This window comes from Lycium barbarum, chromosome 6 (assembly GCF_019175385.1).
Source record: "Lycium barbarum isolate Lr01 chromosome 6, ASM1917538v2, whole genome shotgun sequence".
Lineage (NCBI taxonomy): Eukaryota > Viridiplantae > Streptophyta > Magnoliopsida > Solanales > Solanaceae > Lycium > Lycium barbarum.
The window spans coordinates 28,814,095-28,837,910 of NC_083342.1; the positions used below are offsets into that span (position 1 = coordinate 28,814,095).

Genomic DNA, 23,816 nt, shown 5'->3' on the forward strand with positions numbered 1-23,816 from the left:
ATGGGGGAGGTGGAGGCAGAAAATTCTTTAAGAACAGGTTATCAGGACCCGCTCCATTGGCAGCCAGTGCCCCAGTCCCAAAGTTCAGGAATGATTAGAAGAGACAAAATTCCAGGCCGACTTACTCCTATTTTCAGGCTAGTATGGGTCAGAAGACTTATGACATTTCGGTGTGCAACAGGTATGGTAAGAGACACCCAGTGGTGTGTCGCATGTGTATGGATGTTTGCTATGAGTGTGGCCAGCAGGGCCATTTTCAGAGAGATTTTCTATCAGCTAGACAAGGTACCGGAGGTAATGTGGCCCAGTCCACAAATTCAGCAGCTCCTCGCAATTCTCAAGCTCAGCAGGGGCGTGGAGCCGTGAAGTTCGGCAATATGAGTGGTGGTCAGAACCTTTTGTATGCAATGGCAGGTTGTCAAGATACAGAGGCACGTGCAGATGTTGTCACAGGTACACTGACAATTTTCACTTTTGACGTCTATGCCCTTATTGACCCAGGATCCACCTTATTTTATGTGACCCCATTTGTTGCTAAGAAATTTGGGATTGAACTAGAAAAGTTGCATAATCCCTTTGAGGTGTCCACCCCAGTTAGGGAATCAGTTATAGCTAGACGTGTTTATAGGGATTGCCTAGTTTTAGTCTATCATCGTAGAACCATAGCCGACTTAGCAGAGTTGGAGATGGTAGACTTTGATATAATCATGGGTATGGATTGGTTATCTTCATGTTATGCCACAGTAGGTTGTAGAACCAAAATTGTGAGATTTGAGTTTCCTAACGAACCAATTATAGAGTGGAAGGGCAATTCAGTAGTACCCAAGGGTAGGTTTATTTCCTATCTAACAGCCATAAGATGATTTCCAAGGGGTATATTTATCATTTAGTTCGAGTCAGGGATACTGATGCCCAGACTCTAGCCCTCCAGTCTGTACCAGTCGTTAATGAGTTTCCAGAGGTCTTCGCAGAAGATCTTCCCGGAGTTCCTCCTAATAGGGAGTTTGACTTTGGAATTGATCTACTTCCATACACTCAACCGATATCCATTCCACCATACAGAATGACTCCAACAGAGTTAAAAGCCCAGTTGAAAGATCTCCTTGATAAGGGATTTATTAGGTTTAGTGTCTCACTTTGAGGTGTGCCAGTCTTGCTTGTCCGAAAGAAAGATGGTTCCTTACGCATGAGCATTGATTACCGTCAATTGAACAAGGTCACCATTAAGAGTAGATACCCTTTTCCCAGGATATGATTTGTTTGACCCACTTCAGGGTGCCCAGTGCTATTCAGAGATTGACTTCAGATTAGGATATCATCAGTTAAAGGTTAAGGAAGTTGATATTCCAAAAATCGCTTTCAGAACCCGTTATGGTCATTTCGAATTTATTGTCATGTTGTCTGGGTTGACAAATGGACCAACTGCTTTCATGGATCTTGTGAATCGGGTCTTCAAGCCTTATCTTGATTTATTCGTCATCGTCTTCATTGATGATATTTTGGTGTACTCCCGTAGTGAGGTTGAACATGCAGAACATCTCAGAATAGTGTTGCAGACACTTCAAGACTGTGAGCTTTATGCTTAATTCTCAAACTATGAATTTTAGCTTATAGGACTGGTTCGTTTTTTCAAGAAAAACACTCCACGGTCCTCTATGATAACCCGATGGTATATATCATATACTGATAGGGTATCATAGTGGACTGGTTTATTCCTTCAAGAAAAACACAACTCAATCCTATATGATATCCACATGGTATATATCTATACTCACAAGGTATCATGGATGAATGACTCACAATATATTACATACTGACAAGATATCATAGAATACCGACTCGTTCTTCAGAAAAAGAGCTTAGTCATCTATGATACTCACATGGTGTATATCATATACTTATAGGGTATCATAGAGATTGATTCATTCAGTCAAGAAAAACACAGCTCAATCCTCTATGATACCCACATGGTATATATCTTATATTTATAGGGTGTCACGGTAATTGACTCATTCCTTCAAGAAAAACACAACTCAATCATCTATGATACCCGTATGGTATATATCATATACTTACAGGGTATCATAGGGTCTAATTCATTCCTTATCAAATATAAAAAATATTTCTTAGTCCTCTAGGATACCAACCTGGTATATATCATATACTGATAGAGTATCATAGAGGACTGATTTATCCCTTTAAGAAAAAGACAACTCAATCCTCTATGATACCCACATGGAATATATCATATATTGACAAAGTAACATAGAAGACTGATTCATTCCTTCAAAAGATACTACTCAGTCCTCTATGATATCCACATGGTATATCATATACTGACAGGGTATTATAGTGGATATCATAGAGGACTGACAGTTCATTAAAGCAGTCCTCTATGATGCCCGCCTAATATATATCATATACTGATAGGGTATCATGGATGACAGATTCATTCCAATAGTACTACTCATCTGTGATGCCTACATGGTATATATCATATACTGACAGAGTATCATAGAGGAATGATTTGTTTCTTAGAAAACACTGCTCGTTCTCTATGATATCTCTTTGGTATATATCATCTACTGACAGAGTATCCTAGAGGACTGGTTCATTTTTTCAAGAAAAACACTCCTTAGTCCAATATAATACCCCTATGGTATATATCATATACTAACAGGTTATCATAGAGGACTGGTTCATTCCTTCAACAAAAACATAACACAATCCTTTATGATACCCACATGGCATATATCATATACTAACAAGGTATCATGAATGATTGACCCCACATGATATATCATATGGTGACAAGATATCATAAATGAATCATTCATTCCTTCAAAAAGAGCTCAGTCATCTATGATACCCACATGGTATATATCATATACTAACAGGGTAGAATAGAGACTGGTTCATTCCTTAAACAGTCCTCTATGATAGTCACATGGTATATATATAGTATACTGACATGGTATCATAAAGGAGTGATTTGTTTCTACAAAAAAAGTTTCTTAGTCCTTTATGATGCCCACATAAAGGTATCATAAACGACAAATTCTTTCCTTCAAAAGAAAAAAAGTATAAAAAAAAATTCAACAAATAGAGCTTAAGCTTAATACTATCATTTTTAGCAAAATATTAAAAAATTACAAAAAAATTGTAGTCATATTAGAGATACAGATAACTTTTGTTTTCATTTGCCAAAAGAGAAAATTATTAAAATATAACTTTTTTATAAATTTAAATTTTAAAAAATAAGCTAGTGATTGTAGTATGTTTTTTAATAATATTTCTTGTTGTAGTCTAATTATTTAATTTTTCTATGTTTTATTAATCTAAAAGTATAAAGCTAATATTTTATTTTTGTATTTTATAAAAGAAAAAAAAGACAAAAATAAAGAAAGAAGAAGAAGAAGAAGAAGATAAACTAATTAAAAAAGGAAAACAAATAAAATAACAAAAAAAACGTGAGACAACTAAGATTCTTATGGAGACTAAGACACAAACAGTTGTAAAAAATAAAAAAAATAAAAGGAGATTAGGAAACAAACCAAAAGAAAAAGAGTTGGAACAATTGGGTAACTGACAGCGTAATGGAAGCCTCAATTCTAGGGGGATACGGGTGAAATTTTTGTTCCGAATAGGCAGCAATTGCAATTAAATTCTATGGGGACAGGGAAGGGGAAATATTTTGACTTTTGTGGGTCTTTTGTGTTGTTTTCCCTAAAAAGAAAAGTTCACTCATATATTATTTGACATCTATATTTCTAGCTTTTTTATAATGATTCCTTCTAATAATATTTTCTCAATTGATCATATAGCTAATTGATTTAATATCTCTTGAGACATTATTGATCTTAGGTGATATTTTATAAATTTTAATATTTGAAAAAGTTATTTTCATTGAGGAAACTTTTAACATAATTTTATATAAAAGCAATATATGCATTTGAAAAAGAATCAAGTCTTTTTACCCAACTAAGTATATCAATTAGAATATTATTTCTACTTGTAATGTTTTTCTTAACATTTTTAATTCATAAAGTAAGTCTAAATCATCAATATCAAAGTATCTGAATATATTTTAAAGAACATTCATGATTAACATAAATCTATTACAACAACAAAAAAGGCCCAAATTAAGTTTCTCATTCCCACTTTTAATTTTTACAAAAAAATTGTTATTTTTACTAAAAAATCCAAATATTTTTTTTTAAGAAAATCTATTAACCTATTATGGTAAAAATTGGGCACCCCCAAAAACAGTGGCCTAAGGCAAACGCCTTACTGGCCTAGCCATCAAGCTGGCACTGCTCTGTGTCTTTGATATTTTAGCTCTCAACCCAATTCGTCATTTCCTTAGGCTTTTTCAAATCTTTCAACACCCGAAGTACTACAATTAACACACTGCTCAAATCAACCCATTTAGCACGGTGCTCAAAATCCTTATTTCTGGTACTAATGCATGCTCCATCATAAGCCTTGGCTTCGCAAATTCCTAAGGTTGGCTCCTCCATTAAAGAAATAGAAAGGTTAAAAAAAGCCGATGCAAGAAAAGATTTAATGGTAAAGCCCCTAGTTTTTGAAGATGGTGAGGGGTTTAGTGCGAGTCCCACATTTATCATGTGTTTGGTTGGTTGTTTATGAGTTCAATAAGTTTAGGGGCAACTGGGTCGGGTAGTGGGTCAAATGAGGGGTGGGTTTTAATTAAAATTGGGGATGAACTATTTTATTGTGAGATTGAAACGTGTCACTCCGTCTAAATTAGGGGCAAATCAGCACCAAAATATAACAGTAGGGGTTTAATTAGATGATAGAGGAAAAGTATAACAGAGGGTATCAATAAACAATATTTGAAAGGTCAAGCGTATTTTTGACCCTTTACCGTCTATATAATCTTATGTCTTGCTAGTGACTTGTGACATCTCTTTTCTTCTTTTCCTTCCTATATGTTTGCTTTCTAAATTAAAGTATTTTTCCAGAGTACCAGATGAAAAGAGTTAGAGTTCATCCGAGGACACAGTAGAAGGCCAATCAGCAGCAACAACAAATCTCAACAAAATCCTCCATCTGTTAGAAGATGATAAGGTTTTGTTGGAATTAATCCTAGATTTAATTCTAAATATCTTTGGATCTGCTAGTTTCTAATTCATGGCCTTGCCCTTACTTAAATGTTCATCCCAGTTATGAAAACAAACAATAAAATCACTTTTGATTTTTTTTTTAACAAGAAAATCATCAAACTTAACACAGCCTTCACAGAAAGTAGTAAGTTGGATTACCATTTGAGAAATTCGAAAGTTTAGTGGGTAGTTTAACATGTCACGTCATCTTTTGGGCACTGCAGAGTTGATTTTCCGTTAAAATGACCTTCTTGGGAAGCTAGGTTAAATTGGATGATTTTATTGTTACAAAAAATTTAAAATTTAATTTAATGTGTTATTTCTGAGATTTGGATGATAAATTTAAGTAATTAACTAGTAACATAAGGTTTTGTAGTCAAAATGGTGCTTAGTCAAAGAGGATTTTATACTATTTTAAATAAAGGTGCTATGACCTCTTTTCCTGGTGGGGATTAAGTTGAGAAAGTTAAGATCAAGAGATTATTAATGAATGATTAAATCCTCCCACCTCTTTCTTTCTCAAGTTTGTTGAATTTCTTCTATATAATCATTGTTATATCTTTCACTTGTGGGTAAATTATGTTTTGGGATATTTGAATCCTTTCAGGTATGCATCATTGGTGTATGGGGTATGGGTGGTGTCGGCAAAACGACATTGGTGAAGAATTTGAACAATGAGCTCCTAAAGATTCTTGCGTCAAGCTCCAAACTATCCTTTGGCATTGTGGTGTGGGTTTTAGTGCCCAAACCGCCAATAGACATAAGAAATATTTAAGCACAAATTGCCAACAGATTAAACCTAGAGGTAGGTATTTGTCAAAAATGCGGGAGATGATGCCAATCTGGAGCATCTTCATCCCTTCGCGAAGGAGATTGCAAAAGAGTGTGGTGGATTACCTTTAGCAATCACTGTTATTGGAACATCTATGAGAGGGAAGAAGAGGGTTGAGCTTTGGGAAAATGCTTTGAAATCACTTAGAATGTCCGAACCTCATAGCAAATATGTAAAAGATAAGGTTTACAAGGGCATCAAGTGGAGTTTTGATTCTTTAGAATCTCCGGATATTGAATTATCCTCAGAGCAAAGAAGCAAAAATGTGCACAAAAAGAGAGGTGACATTCAAAGTTGTTTCTTGTATTGCTCCTTATATCCGGCGGCTATTCCAACAGATGATCTCATACATTGCTGGTGGGCAGAGGGGTTCCTTGGTGAGCATGACACATACGAAGAAGCCTACAATAGGGGAATCACAATGATTGAGAGTAAAAACTGCATGCTTGCTAGAAAACAATAAGATGGATTCTGTGAAGATGCATGATGTGGTTCGTGATGTTGCTATATGGATAACTAATTCCTTTGGGGATGAACACAATTCTCTTATTCAAGTTGGAATTGGGTTGGTTGAGATATCACATATTAAATATCTTATTCAGTCAAGAGAATATCTTTCATAAGCAACAAAATTGAACGTCTACCTGATTACTTCACGGAATGCCCAGAGACAACAACTTTACTTTTGGATGATAATAATCCCCTTGAGAAAATTCCCCGCGAATTCTTTTTGGCATTTCCAGCCCTAGGAGTTCTGAATCTGAGTGAAACTCGTATTGGAGCACTGCCTTCTTCAATCAATAGTTTATATCAACTACATGCTCTAATACTACAAAGTTGCAGCTGGTTGAAAGAATTACCACCTATTGGTAAAATTTTAATTTGCAAGTGCTTGATTGTGCTAATACAATGTTATGTTGTCTGCCACAAGGAATGGACAAGTTGACAAATCTGAGGCTATTAAATCTGCCTGCAGCTGATTTTGGAGAGCATCGACCAAGGATTTTTCCTCAATTTTTCTAACATTTAAATGTTAAATATCATAAACTGGTGGCGGAGTGGTGGGATTCATATTGGACCAACATCTTTGATGAGATATCATCTCTACACAATCTGACTTTTTTTTTTTTTTTTTTTTGAGAAGGTAACAGTTCTACACAATCTGACTTCTCTTTTCATCAGAGTGGATAGCTCATCAATTTTCAATAGAGACTACACCTGGATGACTAGATTGAAAAGATTTCGCATTGATGTTGGCGAAACTAAAATGTATTTACCATTCAACAAGTCAACAAGGATGATAGTTGTCTCCAACTGTGAAAGTTTAACGGAGAGCTCTCAGGCATGTTGCAGTTTGCTTCAGTTTTGTACTCGAGAGATTGCATGGGTATCAGGAAGTTGATTGCGTACAACAGTTTTGATGGATTAAAAACACTCAACATTAAGAAATGTTCTTGTGATTTCAGACCAATGGAAGAAGGAAGTGGACAGTTTGACCCTTTGCCAAATCTGTAACTTCTCTATCTCGACAATGTATTTTATTTAGAGAGTTTCTGATTTCGCTCAACTTCTGGGTCTAAGGTTTTCAAAATTATGCCGACTAAATGTGGCCTATTGTCAAAGTTTAAAATGTCTTTTTAACATTGGTGGAGCTTTTTCTGTACACAAGCACTTGGAAGAAATTGATATTTTCTGTTGTGACCAGCTGGTAGAGTTGTTTGTGCAATGCGGCTCAAGTCAGACGACACTTGTCAACTCAGAAATTCCAAGAGTTCGGAAGTTTTGGTTGAGAGACTCACCAAAATTAGGAACCTTGGGGGGAGCCACAGAGTACGTGGGAACACCTGGAGGTACTTAGCATAGAAGGTCCTAATCAAATAAGGAAGTTGCCTCTTTCTATTCAAACCTCCAAGAACATCAAAGTAATACGAGGATCATCAAGATGGTGGAGCCAATTGGAGTGGGATGCCGACAGCTTCAAGTCAAATGTAGAGCATTGTTTCCTACCCAAGTAGAAGGATCAAAGTTGAGGTTACTTCCACAGCATTTCAGGTGATGCGCCAACTAACTTTAAGATTTCTCAATTATGAAAATGTCAGTTATACTATACTTGATTATTTGTCCTCTAGTATCCTTTTCTGTAAATAATTTTGGGCTTCATTTGTTTTTTCTTGGTTTATAATGGGCTTTGGGTTAGATGCCCAAATTATTTTAGATCCACTCTTAACTTTACCTCGAAAAAACATATGCTTTACAAAAAGAGATTGAGGGTGTGTTTGGCATGAGGAAATTTATTTTTCTAAAAAGGACTTATTATTTGAAAAATATATTCCTGGGAAATGTCTTTTGTTGTTTTGTTGGAGAGTGAAAAATATTTTCCTGTCATACCCAATGCAGAAGTGGTTTATCATTCAAATGTTATCAAGTGTGTTGAACTTGACTCGTTGTTGCCTCATTCAGTCTACAAGGGCAGACGAAGGAACTTCCTGGACCAGAGACACTGAGTTTCAAGCTAAACTTATTTGGTGGAGTTTGCTGTGATGTATTTTCCTATCTGTTGCTTGCTTGTACTCTTTTTCTTTCTTGTTCTCATATATTGATTGATTGACTGTACACTGAGTACTTTCTTATTTTTTGGTTGTGTTGTGTGATCATCTTGCTTGTACTTTCTTGCTTGTAATAAGTTGGTATTGCTTCTATGATTAAATTTTTAAAGCATTCTTTATTTGTACATTCAAAATGTATGTAGCACATCTCCTTGATTTTGCATAATTATGAGCTGAAGTGCCATTCAGAGAAGAATTTTTTTTTGGAAACTAATAAATCAGTTGGAAATATGTATTTTAGAGAGTCTATCCCTGCAGGTTACAGCAGATTACATCTTCCACAAAACGACCAACTGATATTCGTCATTGTGAGTGTGAAGTGTAATGTCACATGCTTATTGTGATGCTAATTGGCTTCACAGTTGGTGATGGGATACGAGGTGGCTATCTTGAAATTGGAGGCTTCTTTCTTAGCTTCAAGATCCACAATATGCTTATGTGGATATTTAAAGGATGGAGAACAAGATCCAAGACAATTGGAAACCCAAAAGAAGAAAGAAGGCCCACGTCTTCGGTCTTATATTGGATGCCCATTAGTTAAAGGATATTTTAGTATTTTTGCTTAGATAATAAACCCTAGTATAAATAGGCTATTATGTCTTTCTTTTGGAGGATAGATTATATTGGATGATTAGGGTAGATGACTCTTTTGAGAGTTGTGCATTTGTCCCTTACCTCCTCTTGAATCTCTCTTAAATTACTACAAGTAGGCAATTCATGTATGAGTTCATATCTCTTCTCCCTTTGGATTATATCTCTTATTTGAATGTTAATCTTATTAGTTCCTAGATTCTCTTCATTGTTTCTTTGAGTTAATTGATTGCATTTCAATTCTAGATTAACCCTTTCTTTCTTCATATCGTAGATTGTCTAGGTATTTAATTACTTAGGTGTGTGTTTACCCCAACAATTATCTTAATCTTCCTATCCTTTTTATTGTTTTCCGTAGTTGTTCTAGGTGTTCGTGTGGGGTTGAAGAATCCATGTTCAATTTCTTTGAATTCCCGAGCCCCTTTCACATCAGTTGGAATCTGGATCGTCAATCTTGTTGAAGTACAATTTACCATCAAATTTGGAAACCAATTGATGGACAGATAATCTGCAGCAATGAAAATGTCGATTATTTTCTTGAACATGTCATCTCCTTGGATTAGGGGCTGCTCTGCAAACTCAACTAGAGGCATCCCACTGCATCACTAAAAGGACAGGCATCTCGAGTAAATGCAAAGTAGCATAGAACTGCACACACTAGTCAGAGTTGTTAAGAAAAATTCACATTGGGTCTATTTTAATTCCAAAAGGTAGCTCACGAGGTAACGATTTTTCAAAACTATATAAGGAAACATCAACACCTGGAGGAACTTACCTTGAGAAAGTGCAATCAAATAAGGAAGTTTCCACTCTCTATTCAAACCTCCAAGAACATCAAAATAATACGAGGACCATCAGAATGGTGGAGCCAATTGTAGTGGGAGGACGATAACTTCAAGTCAAATTTAGAGCACTGGTTCCTACCATTGTAAAACTGCCAAAGGTAATAATCTGATTATTTGTCCTCTAGCACCCTTTTCTATATAACTAATTTGGGCCTTGATTTTTTATTTCTTTGGGTTTGATGTCGAGATTACTTTACAAGAAAGGTGAACACATAGTCTACCAATGTAGCTTTGAGATATGATCCAGTTTCTAACATTTTGTAGCTAAAGGAAAAGGAAAGTCATGAAATGGAGAGTATTTAAATTTGAGATTTTGAAAGTGATGAATATAAATTTGATCCAATTCTTCCATTTTTGTCTCCTCCCTCCACCACTTTTAACTGAAGCCTTCTCTTTATGATGATTGTACAAAATGAATTTTTATTTTAAAATTCTTTCATTACCTCCCTGGACTGAACATTTCTACAAGGTTTTAGATCCCCTCTTCGATTTACCTTGGAAAACTTATGCTTTACAAAAAAGAGTTTGACAGGGTGTTTGGCATGACAGACGTCATTTCCAGAAAGTATATTCCTGGTAAATGTTTTACGTTGTTTGGTTGGAGAGTGGAGAATATATTTATTTATCATAGATAAAAATACTAGCAAACAGGACAGTATAGTTTTTAAGTGTTAAAGATGTCTAAATGTTGGTTAAAGTAATGATATGAAGTTGAGTTAGGGATAATTGTAAATGAAAAAGAATACTTCCGCCAAAAGTGAGGGAAGTCATTTTACCTCTTTCGGTGCAAAATGTTTTGCCTGGAAAATATATTCTGACAGCCAAATATTAAAAAAAAAATGTCATTTTCTAATAATATTTTCCGTCATACCAAACACACCCTCAGAATATGACTCTAGAACCAAATTTAATGTTGTTAATGACACTAGTATAAATGGTTTATCATTCAAATGTTAACAAGTGTGTTGAGCTTCACTTCTTGTTGCCTCATTCGGGAGTGGATAAAAAAGCAGAGGAAGTAACTTTCTGCACCAGAGACACAGAGTTTCGAGCTAAAGCCGATTCATGGAGTTTGCTTTGATGAATTTCCTGTCATATGTCTTGAGTTTTACTCTACCAATAATTGCTCCGATATTTTGATTGCTTGATTGTACACTCAGTAATTTCTTGTTTCGGTTGTGTTGTGTGATCTTCTTTTTTATTTAAAATAAACAGGTATTGCTTTCGGTTTTTATACATTTAGAGCATTCTGAAATTGTACATTCAAAAGTGAGCACATGCTCTTGGATTTCGATGTTTTTCTATCAAGAGTTTGAAATCTGAGAGAGCCTATTACACATATGTGACAGAGGTTTCTCTGCTGCAAAAAGGTCCATTTTAAAGAACTGCGGGAGTTTCGATACGACAGAAGTCATTTTCCGGAATTGTTTTTCGAGAAGTGACTCATTTTTCGGAAAATGTTTTCCAGTGTTTGGTTGAAGAGTGAAAAGTATTATTGGGGGAAACATTTATTATAGACTGACAATATCATTTTTTGTATCAGATTGTGTTTTGATGAAATTTTTTGGTTAGAACAATAATATAAAGTTAAATGTTAAGTGTGACAGAGTGCTTTCAGACATGTTGCAGTTTGCTTCAGATTTGTACTTGGAAAATTGCAAGGGTCTCAGAAAGTTGATTGCCTACAACAGTTTCGATGAAATAAAAGCACTACACGTTGGGAACTGTTCTTGTGATTTCGGATCAGTGGAAGAAGGAAATGGACAGTTTGACCCTCTACCAAATCTGGAATATCTCCGCCTCCAATCTGTGTATAATGTAACTAGTGAATTTTTCAACACTAATTATTTATTAAATATAATATAGATAGAAAGGTATTTACAATTTATACGCACACACACAAACACATATATATAATGGCAGCCCGATACTCTAGGCTCAGTTATGCTCGAGGCCTAGTGAAGGGCTGGACCACAATAACATAAATCAGAAATATTAAGTACTTTCAATAATATGCTGCAATAATATGCTGGAAAATTCCATACCTCAAGCAATATGACATGTTAGAAGATATCCATAAAAGCATACAAATGGTCTGACTTTAAATGGACTATATTTGTATATTTACAATATCTAATGCTCAGGAAGGGCGATAGTCTTGACTAATGTGATTATACCTAATTGCAATAAAATCTTACAATGCCTCTATTTATAGGACTACAATATGTAATACCAAATAATGCCATGAACATGACATAATTATTCAAGGGGTTATAATAATCAAAACTTGTGGGAGTAATAAAAATAAAGACCATTAAATTTTTACATTCAATAATATAAATGAATGGAGAAGTAGTAATTGATTTTTTTTTTCTTGTACAATAAAACATAGAGAAGTATGAGAAATTGTATAAAGGAAAAAAGAAAAAAAAGATATAAGAATATCAATTATCTTCTTGATTTCCTAAAATGTTGAGTTTGAAGAAAATTTATGTCCCTTTTTATATAAATAACAATGTCTTTATTTAATATATATTTAATATAACGGGTATCTAAGTCAGAGTTTTTAAATTATTTTTGAGAGTTTCTCCTTACAACAAAAAATTACACCCACTTGGCCGTTTCTATATAAATATCCGGACGTAAAATTCATCCCATAGGAAAAAACTGTTTGGTTAATAGTTAGTAGAATTCTAACTAAGTCATAAGTTACTATTTTCGACCAAAAGAAATTACATACTTTACGACAATCATAAATTCATACAAAAATTAAACTAAAGAGAAATCATAGAGAGAACATACGAAAAATAAATAAAGAAGAAATTAATACAACATACATGTTACACGTTGTAGTTTTATGCATTGAGATTCGTTGTACGTTAGTTGTCTTAGTTTTGGACACCGAGATTTGCCTTCGAGGTTATATGAGGTTGGACATGCTTAACTTATGCTTATAAGTGTTTAAGTTTATGTTTGGTAAGTTACGAAAGGATTACAGAATAAGTAAATCGAAACGGAAAGGTTCGTCAAAAGTTGTTTCTGGGAAAAATAGGATATGGGCCATATAATTGAGATATGGTCCGTATTTTGAGATATGGACCGTATTCAAGGATTTTAAAAATTTACAGAGAGCATAAGTTTTTAGATGGAAAGCTACGGCCCCTTTGCACGGACCGTATAATGTTACACGGCCAGGGGGTTGGCCGTCTAATGTTATACGGCCAGAAATGCGGCCCATATTTTGTGATGTCAGTGGATTTTGTTGATTTTATATATCACGACCCCTCTTCATTTAAAACATTTTAAACATAACTCCTAGTTCAAGAAATCTCTAGAGAGCTCTCCATGCACATTCAAGCGCTTTTCCAAGCCTAAATCAAAGATCAAAGTGAGGATCAAAGTACTTAGGATTTCAAAGTGAGGTTTAAACTTATTTCTTCTTCTTGTAAAAGCTTTGAAGAGTATTTTAAGGTGAAGTGTTCTTGAATTTTGAGGTAAGATTTCATCTTAGTTTTATGTTTATGAGTTTATTTGGTAATTATGCTAAGATTTGAGGAAAAGAAATTGGAAGAAAGGTCATAAGGTGTTGTGATGAAGTTGTTGTTAAAAATTGAATATGAAAAGAAGTTTTGGGACTGAATTGAGTATAATTTGAATGTAACCCTTTGGTTATGGTATTGTTGATGTTTTTATTGTAGTTTTGGGAGTTGGTGGAAGTAGATGATACGGAGGAAATGCTGTCCGATTTTATTAGCTTACCAATTAATTTAGGTTGACCTTATGAGAGCTTCCATGACTTAACCATAGTATGAATCATCTTGAATGTAGATTTTCAAGGTCGGGAGGATAGACGTTAAGTGGATAAGTAGACGACGAGGTATGTTAAGGCTGTCCCTTTCTTTCTTATGGCATGATTTTATTGATACGAGCTTATACGAATGATATCTACATTGACTCCATTCCTAGAAATATTAGAAGCTTATGTTCTTGATTCTCTTATGCTATTATTGATCTTGTTTATGATTGTTAATCTCATCTTATGGTTATTGTTCCTTCAAGGTGAGATATGTTCACGATGATAGTTCTATAATGGTAATCGGAGGTATACCGACCTTACGTCACTCCGATAGATTCGTAACGTTTCTTTATATATATATTGCCTGCTTACATGTCAATAAATTCAGAGCTAAGGGCATATTCGACTTTTCACAATCTTCTAATATGTGTATTCCATCTTAGACCGCAATAGCCATAGCATATCCCCATTTTCCATATCTAGGTTCCCATCGTCTTCTAGCGTTTTCTTTTCCCTTTTCATGTTCTATTAGGGCTACATTTTCTCCAGGTGGAATTGAAATCCTGTTGCATTCTTTAAGTATTTAACCTATGCTCCACAAGAGAGACAACAGTTGAAGAAGAGCAGAAGAGGATCCAACTATTTGGCAGAATTGAAATCCAGTTTCAACAGAGTGGTTTCATTTCTGGGGTTGAATCACTTCCTATTTGGGCATCCGCTATTATTTAAGGTATTCAAAAGGCTCAAAGCTTTTCCCCTTTGCTTGGTTAGAGTGTGCCTATTTGGTAAGCTACTCATATGATACCCAGAATGGGGTTTTCTTTTTGTTTTTTGCTGAAATTAATTTTTATGGTTGGCATTAGTGTTTTGACCAGCGATCGCTTCCGCCTCTTTCTTTTTAGATTCTAATGAAGATAGATTGCAGGAAAGGAAGTGTAGTGCGAAATAACAGAGGAGTATATACCAAGGCTATGGTGGTGGCGGCAATGGTCACAATCACCTTATACCATTTCGGGTAATATTCCTTTATTCCAGATTTTCTAATTCTGATTATGTGAGGTATCTCGTGATTTAATATGTGGATGTATTCCTTGTGAAACTCCAAAGCTACTAATTGTTCGTGTATAGGTGCTCCTTGTGTGTGCAATGAGATAGGAATACACAAACATAAACAAAATAGTAGAATTACTATTTCAAGACTTGATTTTATTTTCTTCTATATTTCTTGTGGACTTTAATTTCGTTAGTTAAAAACTTCCCTGCTCTCTTCAACATCATTATTCCCTTCAAATTTATATCCACGAGGATGTCGGAGAACCAAAAAATCACGATCAAAAAATGATCAGGTTTCATCCTTTTTATATCATATATTGCAGAGTTAAATAACATTTTTTTTTTCAATGTCTGACTGCCACTAGCACTTAAATTGGTGTTAATTTTCCTCTTTCTCCACCTTTTTTATTGCAGTTGTCTATTATTCTCACTTCATTGTTTTGCAATGTAACGCAAACGTCCCTTGTGCCAATACTTTGGGTCCAGGGAGTTAACAAGCAGCGAGGAGTGTGCAATTTATGTGTACGTCTATTCTCTAGGCGTGTCAAGGTTTCACAATAGTAGTCATTTTTTCTGTTAGAAGCTCAAAATAACTCATCACCACAAAAAGAAAAATCATCTATGAGTCTTATCAACTTTAAATATAGCTTTACCATTGATGTTTTAGATTCTATATAGACATAAGTTTGGGGTAAAATTCAAGGAAGGAGAAGCAAGGGGGACTCAAAACTCTGCTGGATATAAATGAAAGTTGATATAATTTCTTGGAATGTGAGGGGTTTAAATGATTTTGACAAGAGGAGGATGATTAAGTCTTTATTGTTAGAATGGAGGGCGGATATCTATTGTTTTCAAGAAACAAAAATGGAAGGGGATTTAGGGGAAGTTGCTAGACATCTTCTGGGAAATAGGTCGGCTGATTATGCCACCTTGGAGGCAAATGGGAGGAGTAGGGGAATTCTTTTTCTGTGGGACAAGAGGGTTTGGATGGGGGAGATTATAAATGAGGGGATCTACTCCATCACTTGTAAATTCTCTAATTTCAGTAACAGAGAATTTTCATGGTTTTGTACAGGAGTCTATGCTCCAAACAACAAATTGGAAAGGGGGGGGGGGGGGGGGGAGCTTTGGTGGGAGTTAGCAGGATATAGAGGTCTCAGTGATGGGGCTTGGGTGGTTTGTGGTGATTTTAACATCATCAGATTTGCTTCTGAAAGAAAATCTGGTAGGGAAAATTCCAGGGCTATGAGAGAGTTTTTTGAAATTATTGAGGATTTAGATTTGGTGGACCCTCCTTTATTTGGAGGGCAGTATACATAAGACAGGGGTAATAATCACAATTGCTCAACTAGAATTGACAGGTTCCTTTTCTCTTCTGAATGGGAAGGAGTTTACGAGAACATAAAGTAGTTAGTGCTTCCTAAACTTACTTCTGATCACTGGCCAATATTGTTGAAGTGTGGGGACTGAAACTTCTCAAAATCTTACTTTAAATTTGAAAATTGGTGGATGGAGGTGGAAGGTTTCAAGGAGAGAGTGGGGGCTTGGTGGAATTGTTTTGATATATCTGGAAGGCCTGATTTTGTTCTGGCAGGTAAATTGAAATTGTTAAAAGAAAAACTTAAGGAATAGAATTTGACAAACGGAAGCAATCTGAAAGAGAGGAAATCCGCTTTAATGCAAAAAATCAGCAACCTGGATTTAGTGCAGGAACAAAGGCCTCTACAGGAAGGGGAGCTACTGGAAAAAGCTTCTCTAATCATGGAATTCCAGGATGTTGCCAAATATGAAGAAATTGCATGGAAACAGAGAGCAAGAGTAGCTTGGTTGCAGCAAGGAGACAAAAACACCAAGCTCTTTCAGAAAGTAGCAAATGCCCATAGGAGGTTCAATCACATTGACAAGCTAGAAGTGGATGGAAATTTGATCACTGGCCTAGAAGTGATTAAGAATGAAATAGTATCCTTCTATCATGGCTTATATTCAGAAAAAAAAAATGTAGACCTCCTTATAATCTACAAGACGGGCACAAAATATCTGTGGAAGAAAAGGATGATCTTCAGGCTGAATTTGATGAACAAGAGGTACTGAAGAGTTTGAAGTTATGTGTTGCAGATAAGGCACCTGGGCCGGACGGTTTCTCTATGGGTTTTTTTCACAAATGCTGGGATATAGTGAAAGATGACATTATGAGGACTATCAACAACTTTCATGCCAATGAGTACTTTGAAAAAAGCTTCAATGCTTCGTATATTGCTCTCATCCCAAAGAAATTAGGGGCTAAAGAGCTTAGGGACTTTAGGCCCATAAGCCTAATTGGAAGCATATACAAAATTATCTCAAAATTGCTCATTGAGATATTAAAGAAGGTGGCTGGAAAATTGGTTGATGGACATCAGATGGCTTTCATCAAAGGCAGGCAGATCATCCGGATGCTTCTCTGATTGTTAATGAATGTGTAGATACTAGACTTAATGGTAGTAATCCTGGTATGCTCTGTAAATTGGATATAGAAAAAGCTTATGATCATGTCAATTGGGGCTTTCTTCTCAAAGTTGTAAAAGATATGGGATTTGGGAGGAAATGGATTAACTAGATAGCTTTTTGCATCAAGACAATCAAGTTCTCAGTGTTGGTGAATGGATTACCAGTAGGTTTCTTTTCTTTAGGAAGGGGCTTGAGGCAAGGCGACCCTCTATCACCTTTCCTTTTTCTCTTTGCTATGGAAGGTTTGAACAAGATGATTAACATTGCTAAGGTGAATGGTTGGATAAGGGGTTTTAAAGCAGCAAATAGGGAGGATAGCAATGTAGAAGTAACTCATTTGCTCTATGCTGATGATTCTTTGGTTTTCTGTGATGCTAAGGTGGAGCAAGTCAGATATATCAGGCTCATCTTGATCTTGTTTGAGGCAGTATCTGGCTTGCATGTCAACTGGAGGAAAAGTTCAGTTTTTCCAATTGGAGAAGTTGAAAATGTTCAATCTTTGGCAGCTGTTCTGGGATGTGAGGTGGGGGCCCTTCCAACTATCTATTTAGGCCTTTCCTTAGGCTCTAAAAATAAGGCCATGGAAATATGGAATGGAGTGATTGAAAGATGTGAGAAGAGATTGGCTTCCTGGACAAGTCAGTACTTGTCTTTGGGTGGTAGAGTTACATTGGTAAATAGTGTGATGGATGCATTACCCACTTATGTGATGTCTCTGTTTCCTTCCAGGTAAGGGATGGAATCGATGCTTTAAGAAGAAACTTCATTTGGCAAGGAAATAAGGACAAACAAGCTATGCATTTGGTCCAATGGAAGTCCCTAATCACCTCCAAATCAAAAGGGGGGGGGGGGGGGGGGGGGGGGGGGCGTTTGGGAATTAGGGATTTAAATGCTCAAAATGCAAGTTTATTGATGAAGTGGCTCTGGAGTTATAATGTGGAGGAGAATAGCTTATGGAGAAGGTTAATCTAAGAAAAATATGGCCAGGTAGGGATGTGGTGCACAAATATTATTACTAGTCCTTATGGAGTAGGGGTGTGGGGGGTCCATCAGATCTCATTGGGACACATTTTTAAAGAACGCAAAGATTCAAGTTGGTAATGGAAGAAAGACTTTGTTTTGGGCAGACAACTGGCTCGGGCATGGAAGTTTGAAAGATCTTTTTCCTGATTTGCTCAGTATCTCTACCTCTCAAAAAGATTATTTATCTATAGCTAAGGGATTGCAAGGATGGAACTGTTACACCCCTCGTGTTCGTAGTAGTAGAGCCTATGGTTTCCTTGTCGGGTATGCCCTTGGAATAGAGACTCGAGCTCGAATTTAGAGGTAGAGAATGGCTTACCCCGTGTACGAGGGTACCAGCAGATATTCCTGGCAATTTATAGAGTTAGAAGTTGAACGAATTGAATCGACACGATCTGAACTGAATCAGAAAAATCTGCAGGACACCAACCATCGTCGACAGGATCCCACAGCCTTGCATCTGCAGGCGTAGGTTGACGGGCAAGTCGACGAACCGTCGACATATCGACGGGCCGTCGACACGCTCGTCGAACCAGACCGTTGTAGCCTTTTTGGCTTCCAAGTATAAATAGGTGGTTCACGACCCTATTTCATATTTTCGTCCTTTGCAAATCAGAAAAACCCTAAGATATTCTCTCCCAATATTTTCCATCATATTAGTGAAGATTTGACAAGACCCGGACCCCGTAAACCCGAGATGGTGAAGAGGAAGATTGCTTCTAGGGTTTCTTCAAGGTTGTGAAGTTTGGGGAGTTAAAGTTTAAGTGATTCTTGGGATTCTTGACCCCTCAAGGTATGTAAGTGATTTCTACTCTTATATTTAAGTTGGTTATCAAGAGTTTTAGTGATGTTAGGTGAAGAGAAGGTAATTATGGAAGTGTTAAGTTGATGAAGGGCAATGTAGTGGTGTAGGGTTATTTTAAGAGATGATTGGAAACGGGTTTATGTATATTTTGATATAGATGTGTTATCACTGTTGATGTGAGTATTGTAGTTGATGTGGAATCGAATGAGAAGTTGGAGAGTTGTAAGCTTACAAAGGAAATTATTGTCTATAGTTCGTTGAACTTTATACGCATTTGAGGATGGTTAGTAAGCGAAGTAAATAGCCTAATTAAGCCCTATGTTATCTTAATTGTAGACTTGCAAGTTCGAGAGGTAGAAGTTGGACGATTGAGTATACTTCCAGGTATGTTAAGACCATTCCTTCCTTCTTTTGGCATGCTCCCATGATATGATCCAACAAGCGAGTAAGCGAGCTTCCATATTACTCTACTCTTAGAAGCATTAGAAGCACTTCAGTCTTTGATGTTCATGTACCTCATTTATGAGTAATTCTTCTGTTCATGGGTCCAAGTCTTGTGTAGCCAGTTCTGTGTATACAGTTAGTCATGCATTACATTCATTATATATTTATGTACATTGACCCGTGACTAGAAGACATTATATACGCAAATATTAGATATATGTAAAGTATGAGAAGAGATACAGGCGTTATATACGCACAGGCGTTATATACGCATTACTACTATGATGATGATATTGATTATGGCCACAGAGGAGCCAATATGATATGACGAGATGCCATAGAGGCTTACAGGCGTTATATACGCATATACATCAGGCGTTATATACGCACACATATCACGCGTTATATACGCACACATATAGATGCACGACCATCATTGATAGGTATGAGCATGCATATTATGTGTCCACAGAGGCATTGTCAGTTACACAGATTTATGCAGATTTAGGCAAATACTAGTTCATACAAGTACATGCAGTCAGTCATTTCAGTTTATGAGTTCAGATCTTATCCATGATTCTTATGTATATATGTTGTTCTTATGCCTTACATACTCAGTACATTATCCGTACTGACTTCCCGTTGCTCGGGGGCCTGCATTCATGCCCGCAGGTACAGGGAGACAGGTGGTTCAGCTCAGTGGGACCTCTAGATCTAGCAGTGGTCAGTACGCTCCATATGATCCGGAGCTAAAGTCAGTTTTGGTATGCCCCTTTGAGATGTGTATACGTATGAGTATGACAGGGCCCTGTCCCGTCCTTTCTACAGCTTTTATTCTAGTAGAGGTCTGTAGACAGTTGTATGTAGTAGTCAGATGATGTAGCCTTGTCGGCTTCTATTCTTTTGTGTACAGTATATGTAGCAGCCAAGCTGGCTTGCACTGTTCTTCCGCATGTCGTGTATATCTATGCAGATTGTACAGAGTTCTGATGTTTTTCTCTTATGAGATCAGTTTATGCCATTTATGGGCTTTTGATGTTCAGTATATTTCAGATACGTGTTTAGGGGTGCTTGATCGCTAGAGGTCAGACTCCCGTCACGGCTTATCGGTTTGGGTCGTGACAGGAACATTACATTTAGAAGGGATTGTCAAACCCCTTTTTCGCGCCCTCGAAGGACACGAGTTTTATTATTAAAAGGGTTTTTCCAATTAAAGTGACGGTTTTGAGTAGGGGTTATTTTATTTGTAGAGTCGCCACTTGTAATTGAGTTTTGGTGTTCCAAGTCACCTTATTGAATCCCTAATCAAAAGGAAATGACTCTTTATTTTTTGTCCATGAAAATAAAAGATCGGATAAGAAATTCTGTTGACTGGGGAGAAGGTGTTAAGCATTCCCCGAGTCCCGTGGTTCTAGCACGGTCGCTTTTATCGACTTATACTTGGTTATAATTAATTCTCGGATAAAACATGTTTTAGTTGTTTAAACTTAGGAGCGTGTATGCACGCAAGGTCTTCAATTAATTATATATTATTAGAGTGTCAGGGAGCAGAATGACCCACATGACTTTTCGTTAATTATATGCATTTAACCGAGTAACTGGTCTGTCCACATGGTCAACACAATTATTATTTATCGATCAAGGAGCGGGATGACCCACATGACATTTCTTTAATTTTATGCATTTAACTAAGGAACGGGTCTGTCCACATGGTCAATACAATTATTATTTATCGGTCAAGGAGCGGGATGGCCCACATGACTTTTCTTTAATTAGATGCATTTAACCAAGGAACGGGTCTGTCCACATGGTCAACGCAATTATTATTAGACACGCCTAAAGAGTTTACCGCTAGAAGCAATTATTTGTATTTAAAATCCGAGACTTATTATTATTACTTTAATCATTTCACTCTTTGACAATGAGTTTTGAATAAATTCGCAACCCATCTCGCTCCCTTATCATTGGTTTTACCACCCTTTTCTTTTATACTTGATAACGGGGTTTGAAATAAATCTGCATCCCATCTCGCTCATCTCACAATTAACTAGTTGAATGGGCCTTTAAAACGATCTAGACCTACGAGTCCGGCGCCAAAATGGCACCTTTTTGGACCTTGAAGACAAAAATGGTATGTCTTTTTTTTTTTTTTATACCAAAAGGGGCATTTCGTTGGTTATCCAACAAAATGTTAACCCCATTTAACATTTTCCGTCAAATGTAAAAAAAAAAAAAAATTGCATTTCGTTACTTACCTGGCGAAATGCAATTTTTTTATTTTTTGTACATTTGACACCAAAATGTTATATAACGAAATGCAATGCAATTTTTTTTTTTTTTGTATTTCTCTAGTAGAATAAAATTGCAGTAAAAATTTATATTTTCAAAATTTTATTTTAGGAAACTTAAAAAAAAATACACGTTACAGATTATTTTTTGTATAAAGCAGTATTTTACTGCAGTAGTTTTGGAAACTTTAGGTTTAAGTGTTATATTTTTTAAGGTTATTTTAGAACTTTATATGTCGAGAAAATTAGTCAGCCTTATTTTCAAAAATTGAAACCACATAAGTGAAATTGACATTCACAGCTACATTACTCCAAAATTTTTATGTTGAAGTCTATTGCGCATCATCATATTATAAGTAAAGAAAACTGAAAATTTCCCGCCAATTTGGGGGGAAAATTAAAATTGGAAGGGAAAAAAGAGGTTTTCTAGAAAATCGGCCCGGCCTTACGGCAGTTTGCACTGCTAGATCTCGGAAAAATATGCAAAATCAAATTTTCTTTTGCATAAATCGGATATCCGAGCGCAAAGTTATGACTGTTTAAAGTTTCACCAATTTACAACTACTCTTTCTCCAATATCTTTTAACTATGTTTTTATCTAATTGAATTAGATTTATATTCAAAATAAAGTTATGTCTTGATTAAAAAAATAACACGCTTGAATCAAAACCTTAAAAAATAAAACACTTAAACCTAAAGTTTCCACACAATTTTTTAAAAAAAAAATATGTAAATTACGGAATTTTATTATTGGCAATTTTTTTTTTTAAATCTGGAAAATGGCTTTTTTAGAATCAGAAAAAATGAATCTCATTTTTTAAACCTGCTTTTTGAAAAGAAATGAAAAATTGGATTTTTTTGTGTCCTAAAAAATTTATATTTTCATAATTTTATTTTAGGAAACTTAAAAAAAAAACATGAAAAAGTGGATTTTAAAATAAAAAAAAAAGGAAAAAAATTGCATTTCGCCAGGTATGTAACGAAATGCAATTTTTTTTTTTTGTACATTTGACACCAGCTAACATTTTGGTGTCAAATGTTAAAAAAAATAAAAAAAAATTGCATTTTGTTACATACCTGGCGAAATGCAATTTTTTTTTTTACATTTGACGAAATATGTTAAATGGGGTTAACATTTCGTTGGATAGCCAACGAAATGTCCCTTTTGGTATAAAAAAGAAGTTATACCATTTTTATCTTCAAAGTCCAAAAATGTGCCATTTTGGCGCCGGACTCTAGACCTACCGGATTCTTTTGATATATATTAAGAGAAATTATCGACCACGGCTCAATTCTATGAGAAGAATGCGCACAATAAGACCCATAAGACATCCAAGACCGCTTCAGAGAAAGCAATTGACATTATTTAAACACATAAGAAAAAGGTTGCGAGTTGAAACTAACAAAAGTCATTCACGTTATTTAATAAAATAAAATAAAAGTAATTGATATTTCTAGTCACCAATGCTACAATTAGTGGGTTTAGCATACGTAACCAAGAAATTATATGCAGATTCATTTTTTTTTTAGGCCAAAGTCATAGATGAATCCCTGAATTTATCCTGATTTTCCATTTAGACCCCCAACTGAAACGTTGACCATCTGAACCCCCGAACATAAGATAAACTGTGTCATTTGAACCTCTCGTGCTAGCTGGGCACACGCGTGAAACTCACTGCTTTAAATAGAGCGTGAGAGACCAAGTTTTTTTTTAAAAAAAAAATTTAATCATTAAAAATTAATTATTTTTTTTGATGAAAAAAATAATAATTTTAACAAAAACTCTATTTAAAAATCTATTTAAATAATTAAAAAAAATTGAAAAACCCAACCCATCCTCTCCGATAGCCCACTTCACCGCTGCCTCCGCCGCCGCTTTCTTTTTAAAAATTTTTAATCATTAAAAATTAATTTTAACAA

The 23,816-nt window shown here is 35.6% G+C and overlaps 1 long non-coding RNA gene and 1 pseudogene across 2 annotated transcripts; both read left to right on the forward strand.

Annotated features, from left to right (window-relative positions):
- On the forward strand, positions 1-9,352 carry LOC132643980 (disease resistance protein At4g27190-like; annotated as a pseudogene).
- Positions 9,353-14,255: 4,903 nt separating this feature from the next.
- LOC132643688 (uncharacterized) lies at positions 14,256-20,629 on the forward strand. Of its 2 annotated transcripts, none has more exons than XR_009583707.1 (3): positions 14,256-14,581; positions 14,722-14,811; positions 20,281-20,629. It is a non-coding gene; the product is annotated as an uncharacterized LOC132643688 (long non-coding RNA). The 2 variants fall into 2 exon arrangements; XR_009583706.1 differs by having other exon boundaries at positions 14,257-14,526.
- The last annotated feature ends 3,187 nt before the right edge of the window (positions 20,630-23,816 follow it).